The sequence below is a fragment of the Euprymna scolopes genome, chromosome 10 (genome assembly GCF_053919585.1).
Source record: "Euprymna scolopes isolate OS-2025 chromosome 10, ASM5391958v1, whole genome shotgun sequence".
NCBI lineage: Eukaryota > Metazoa > Mollusca > Cephalopoda > Sepiida > Sepiolidae > Euprymna > Euprymna scolopes.
Window position 1 is genome coordinate 9,285,578 of NC_136491.1, and position 6,919 is coordinate 9,292,496.

Here is a 6,919-nt window from a genome sequence, read left to right on the forward strand (position 1 = left end):
CTTAGGATTTAAGTTAGAAACAAAATTGATAAAATCCGATTCCTTCATTATTACATGTGCCGTTGCCCCACAGTCAATGGTCAATTGTTACTGTTTGTTTTTATGTGTATATAAAAAAAAAGTTCGCTAACGGAGCTGTCCACATTTTTAATGGAGTCTCCTTTAACATTTTTAATGGAATCCCCTTTAACATTTTTGTATCTACATTGGAAACGTTTGTAATTGGATCGCCTACAATTATAGCAAATAATTTTTGCCATTTTCTTTGAATTAAAATTTGTTTCAAGTCGCGTGCAAGCGACTCTATAAGTCATTCCATCGGTCGGTCGGTCGGTCTGTCGGTCTGTCTGTAACACTTTTGTGCTTGGCCTTTTTGGTTAAGATCAAAGATCTGTTGTTAATAGATGCTGTTCTTAGCTTTTTAAGCTTTTCTTTGCCTTTTAGCCAAGATCAAAGTGTAGTATCTATTCCGGCAGAGACTGCAAGCAAAGACCATATGTGGGGGCGACCCCACATATAAGACCTTGGTCAATGTAGGGGCAACCCTTCATACCAATTGTCATTATCCAGCTCCCCTACTCCTCGGGGAGTTGGTCCCCATTTCCCCTTCACTCATCACATTAAAAATCGGCCTTGTGCCTAATTTACTCGGTGTGGGAGCAAATAAATACAGCTTTTCTTGGCCTTTTGGCCAAGATCAAAGTGTAATATCTGCTCTTACTACATGCTGCACTTATGTTGTAACTTTGTGATATAAAGTACGGGATCACTTTTCTGTATTAATTTAATGTAAAATGATCACCCACTTTACAACCAGTCAGTCTCAACGCCATTCAAGTCATTCTTAAGGTCATTCAATTCATCCTTAAGGTCATTAAAGTAATTCTAAGTAATTTACCTTTTATTTATTTAAGTCATTTCAGACCAATTTTCTGTCATTTTAGTTTGTTGGGGACATGATGGTCTGCTGTGTGATAGACGACCACGGGAATGACTTTATGAGTTTGAGTGCAAGTGTTGCGGTCATAGACTGTATTGCCACGGAGTCTATGAAGCGTGCGCAAGGGTCAGCACGGTGGGTTGAAGTTGGTTCGCGTTGGTCGCGAATGTATCAATTACACGCTTACGTCACAGGTGGATCTGCGAGGAAATTTAGAGAGCAGTATCAACGTTGTTCAGGTGCTTGAGCATACTCAGTTAGTCGGTACGGTCTGAACGTCCAGGATGAGTGTATCAGTGTGCATGATGCAGCTTACTGATGTTAGCTGGAGAACTTCAGTGAGGTGAGGTGAATCGTTGTGAAATCCAAACGTGTACCATGTTTGGTGAACATCTTTGAGTTGGCTGTCGCATTTGTTGCTAAAAAAAGGTTGATATCCTGTGAGGTGTTGCTGGAAAGGGTTGATATGCCGTGGAGAGGCTTGATGCGCGTAACATGATGCTGGAGAGGCTTGTTGTCCCTTTTTCCTTTCCATAATTGTGGAAAACTGGAGTTGAAATAGCGTGAGAGTTGCTATTTGAGTTTAGCAGTAGGCTTGTTGCCACACGTTCTCCATGATGAAATTGAAAGCCAAAACATTTTTTTATATTCGCATATGGCAAAAAAAAATATTTCGGTAAAGTGAAGAAAGTTTAAAGTTCTGATACGTAGGTAAAACGCGTGTGTGACGGAATTTTTTGAGACTTCGTCGTCCACAGCCCCATCTATATATAAAATGCATGCGTGATGGTATGTTTGTTAGACTTCGTCATCGACAGCAAAATTCATACATAATTTCTGGCGTTGAAAATACGTTGAAATTGCTATTGAAGTTGTTAGGAACCTCGTTCAAATAAGAAAGTAATTTTCATTCGTTGTAGTAATGGGTGCATGTCGCTGGAGTTACGTCTGTGCTATCCTGTGATGTTCGTTCGTTGCAGGTGCTCGTTACATGTGCGTAATCATGTCTCTTCGTGCGAAGTGTTTCTCGGCTGAGGTAAACAAGTACTGGTCCTCGGAAAATAGTTTTGCTGAAGAAACTGATTATCAAGAATGAAAGCAACAGGAAAATTTGACCTTTCAGGTTCTCGAGGTCATATTTTGCTTCGATTATGACGGAGAACAGAATAAAAAAGTTTGAATTAAATGACGCGAAAAGAACGTCTAAGAATATTTCAGGGATCATGTTATATTCAGGACGTCATTAAAATCATTTTCCCGATTGGATGATAACGGAAATGTGCATCGTTTGCGAGAAAAATCGAAATGTTCTTGAAAATAGTAGTCCGTTGATATCGTCGAAATTTTAACAGACATTGTTGTTCAAAGATACGCTTCGTTATAAAAAATTTGAAGAAGAGAATAATGTCTATATTTTTTTAAGTGCGTGAATATAGATAAAAGTTATTGCTCTCGTTATTATTATTATTATTATTATTATTATTATTATTATTATTATTATTATTATTATTATTATTAAGGCTGCGATGGAAAAAAGATTTATTTTCTTTCGAGGTGGTTTGTTAACATTAGTTGTCCACGAGTAGTAAAAAAAATCAAAATGGCGGACGATAAAAAATTGAGGCACGTGTGTTTAGACGTAAAATTGAAAATGCAACGAAAAAGTTTTTTATCCTTTTTTTGTCGGAAATTATGTTTTTTTTTCTTTTTTGAGTATATTTCGCTGATTATTTAACGATATAACGACATGTTACATTTGCGATAGTAAGAACGTTTCAATGCTTTTGGGAACGAAGATTGGTCAGCGTTCGTTAGTTCACCATTTGAAGAAATATCACGTCGGCGGTCTACCAGTCTGTTGGGGACAGGATGGTCTGCTGTGTGATAGACGACCCCGTCCCCATATGTGTATAAGGACGAAAACATACCGTTATATATCAGCGAAAGAAATGCAATTTATTTACATAAATATACATGAAGAAGCGATAAAAAGAATAAGAGTTCATTGAGAGATGAGTAACGTTACTTGCGATTGACTGGCTAGTCAGGAACGCGATGGTGGCCCATGACCTCACCGGAGCGGTGTTTGTCACATCTTGACTGCTTGAAAGTCCAGTGCAAAAGAGGAAGAAATATGGGGAACAGGAAGTGACGTAGCTAGGTTGCTCTTCTGAGTTAAAGGGCGACAATCGAGTTAGGCTGGGAGTTTTCAACTCCCGCAAGTTTATCTTTAAGAATTTCATGTCAATTCTACATTCACGCATTCATTCATTACACGAGAGCACCTTATTAATGCCTATCGGCCTTGTTATTCAAGGTACAGGAATAATTAAATTTTGGTGTTTTTAAGTGGGCATTTTTTTAATTACACGATATTTGTCGATTTGTGATTATTTTGCTCAGTTTCCTCATAACTCATAAGTGCTGCCTTGAATGGATTAAAAGTCATGGGGTTTTCCTTCTGAGCTAAAATGGTAGTAGACTGTTTAAAACCACTCGTGAACCTTTAAAATGATTAACAGATTTTCGCTAATATCTTCGCGGGACATTCTTAATGAATTTGCTCTTGTTTCGGCCCTCATAATATAATCGCTAATCGTCTCGGCTTCCGTACGTTTTAGAGATGCCAGTTTTAAATATAATGAAATAATTTTAGTTTCTTTTTTCGATAAATAAATCTCGCTTAATATGTTTTGATCTTTGCTGCTATAGCTTCTCGCGTGACCAGATATCATCCAAGTTGGATTCTTTTCAATAAACTCACGATCGTTTCTGTTTGCCTTAATTGAATTGTGTAACTTTTGGATTCGTAAATATTCTAAAATGTTACTTGCCACAATTCGAAATTTAAATTTAAGTAAAGTTCGCGCCTGGGCCCATAACTTGTTAATCTCATTCCATATTGAGAAAATGCGGTATTATTATCGATGGTTCTATCATTTTTCATGAGTAAGCAGCTCTTTCATGTGCTACTGATTTTCAAGTTACTGGATCTCTCATCCTTATTAGCTGTTCTTATTGTCTTTCATCTGATTTTTTTCTGGTGTTCAAATAATTGTTATTATGTTTCATCTGTGTTATAAAAACTGTCTAAAAGTAAGAAACTGTCATTATAACTATAATAAAAATATTCCGTTTCATTTCGGTGTATTTGAAAACTCAGGATCGATAAACATCAAAGACTCTGCAAACTCTGATTTGGCTTTGCAATGATCTGATGGCTTTGTAAAATATTTTTAACATATGAAACTGTATTCTTGCACAACCAAGATAAAACACTTTAACACTGCTTCAGTATATCCTCGCTATTAAAACAGTTTACTGAGATGTTTTTCCTTATAACATATTAAAACGCCACTTTTAAATATTTGGTAGAATACTTCAGAATTTCTTTCTTTTTACTAATAAAAAAGAATAAATAAAGAAAGTAACTTCCGACGAAAAAGTATAATATAGAAATATTAAACAGAATATATATGAATACATTTGGATTTAATTATTCATGTTTTAGTGTGTGCACTTTCGAAGTTTCTTTTTTTTCCTTTATTACCTCAGGCAAGTTCAATAAAATTCTTGTAAATATATTTTTGGGAAGAGTTTTTTTTTTTTTTATTACATTTTCACCCCAAACAAGGCAAATTGCCACTTTGGTGTAGGGGGCTACTATAAGGGGCAGCAACTACTGGGGTACTATGTAGGGATTTGGGCAGCAAGGTGTCGGTTCACGTTACACTTGAACTTCTGCACGTCAGTACTGTTGGGGAAGCAGGGACCTGGAATGGAATTCCAGAGTCTTGCGGTTCGGGGGAAGAAACTATTGGAGTAAAAAGATCTTTTACATCTAGGGATCTCTACAGTGTGGGGGTGGGATTTAGCAGCCTGTCGGGTTTGTCAAGGGTGCTCACGTCGTGGGGGCACAAGTGATTGCAGTTCGTCAGAGCATTCACCACTAAAATACTTGTAGAAAAGGCAGAGAGATGCAACATTTCGTCGATGGGACAGAGGCTGAAGCTTAGATGCCAGTTCAGGGCCTATCAGGTTTGCGACTCTCTTTTGAACCTTGTCAAGGAGCGAGAGACTAGTAGCAGATGCACCAGCCCAGATGTGGCAGCAATACTCCATACATGGGCGAATGGTGGCCTTATAGAGGTACAGGATACTTTCGGGTGTTAGTAGTTTTCTAGCACGGTAGAGAGAGCCTACCTTTCTTGCAGCGGCCCTGGCAATGCCTTCAATGTAATTGTTCCAACTCATGTTTCCTGTGAACGTTAGGCCAAGGAGTTTGAAAGATGGACTCTCAGATAAAGAGTCGTTGGCCATTGCTATGGGTGGTAGGGAGGGTTTCTTGTAATTATTGAATGAAACTAGTTTAGTCTTGGCAGCATTGAACGCGACCAACCACTTTTGTCCCCATTCCACTACAGATTGGAGGTCTTCCTCTAGTGTTTCTGCCATTTCTTTAGAAATGTGTTCATTCGTCTTCCTGTCGTGTCTGCCATAGAGTGTAGTGTCATCAGCATACATACCCATCTCAGAGGCAATGTTGTCGGGGAGGTCATTTATGAATATCAGGAACAGTAGAGGTCCAAGGATAGAACCCTGGGGCACCCCCGCATTTATATCATATTGTTTAGATGTACGACCGTCGAGGACAACCTGGATTTTTCTCTTATCTAAGAAGGATTTAATTATGTTAAGTATTCTACCAGTGATACCGTATGATCTGATTTTACTGAGGAGATCCTCATGCCATACCCTGTCAAAAGCCTTAGATATATCTAGAGCTACCGCTCTGCCCTCCCCCGCTTTGTCCAGTGAATGGTATATACGTTCAGAGATCACAGTGAGGATGTCTGCTGTGGAACGGGCTTGTCTAAATCCATATTGTTTGTCAGTCAGTAGTTTAGCATCTGTAAGATGATGGACTAGAGCATGGTTAATTATGGTCTCAAATATTTTTGCAAAAAGTGGGAGGAGGCTAATGGGGCGATAATTTGATGGGTCTGTCCTTTCGCCAGAATTCTTGAATACTGGTACAACAGAAGCAGTTTTCCAACAGCCCGGAAAGCAAGCTTCATTAAGGCATTTGTTGTAGAGTTTGGAGAGAACTGGAGCTACTTCGGCTGAGCACTTTTTTAATAGCACAGCTGGGATAAGATCGGGTCCACATGCTTTTGAGGTGTCAAGGTTTTTTATGATAGCATGCACCTGAGCAGGGGTGGTTTTCAGATCGTCTAGTGTGGCGTCTGTCCGCATAGGAAAGTCAGGTAGGGGGTGGTTGGAAGGGTCCAGTGTGGAGTTTGAGGCAAACCGACTGGCAAGCATGTTAGCCTTGTCGGTTGCTGAGGAGACAACCTCGTGATTGTTGGTTAGTGGGGGAATTGTTGATTGCCCATTATTTACTACACTGTTGTAGATTTTCCAGAAGTCTCGAGTTCCTAGTTTTTGTGATTCGATGCGCTTTTTAGTGGTTCTCGTAAATTCTCTCTTAGCTATCGCTATTTCTTTCTTAACGTTATTTCTAGCTTCTATATACTTCAGTCTGTTTGAACTGGACTTATGTCGGTTAAACCCACGGTATGCATGCTGCTTTTGAGCAATGGCAGTTGCACAAGTCGACGTAAACCATTGGGGAGAGTGGGGCTTACTATAAAATTTCCGCATGGGAACATGCGCTTCGATTGCAGTTTTGAACCAGTCAGTGGTCTCGTTTGCACATTGTTCAGCAGGGAGAGAGAAAATATTTTTCCATGGAGCATCTCTAATTAGTTCCCTGATGGCTTCCCAGTCAGCCTTATTATAATATCTCGTTGTTTTGAGCACTGGCTCTTCAGTTTTGGGTCTGGAGTTTAGGGCGATTTCAACCATTATCACTGCATGATCAGCGTTCCCGAGTGGGCTGTGGACCTTCGTTATGCAGTCATCGGGAACTGTGATCAAAAACAGATCTAGAAGTGATGCGTGTTGTTCTTCCTGGTC

The 6,919-nt window shown here is 39.2% G+C and overlaps 1 pseudogene; it reads left to right on the top strand.

The window, feature by feature from the left end:
• Nucleotides 1–671: 671 nt before the first annotated feature.
• Nucleotides 672–807, top strand: LOC145286710 (U2 spliceosomal RNA; annotated as a pseudogene).
• The last annotated feature ends 6,112 nt before the right edge of the window (nucleotides 808–6,919 follow it).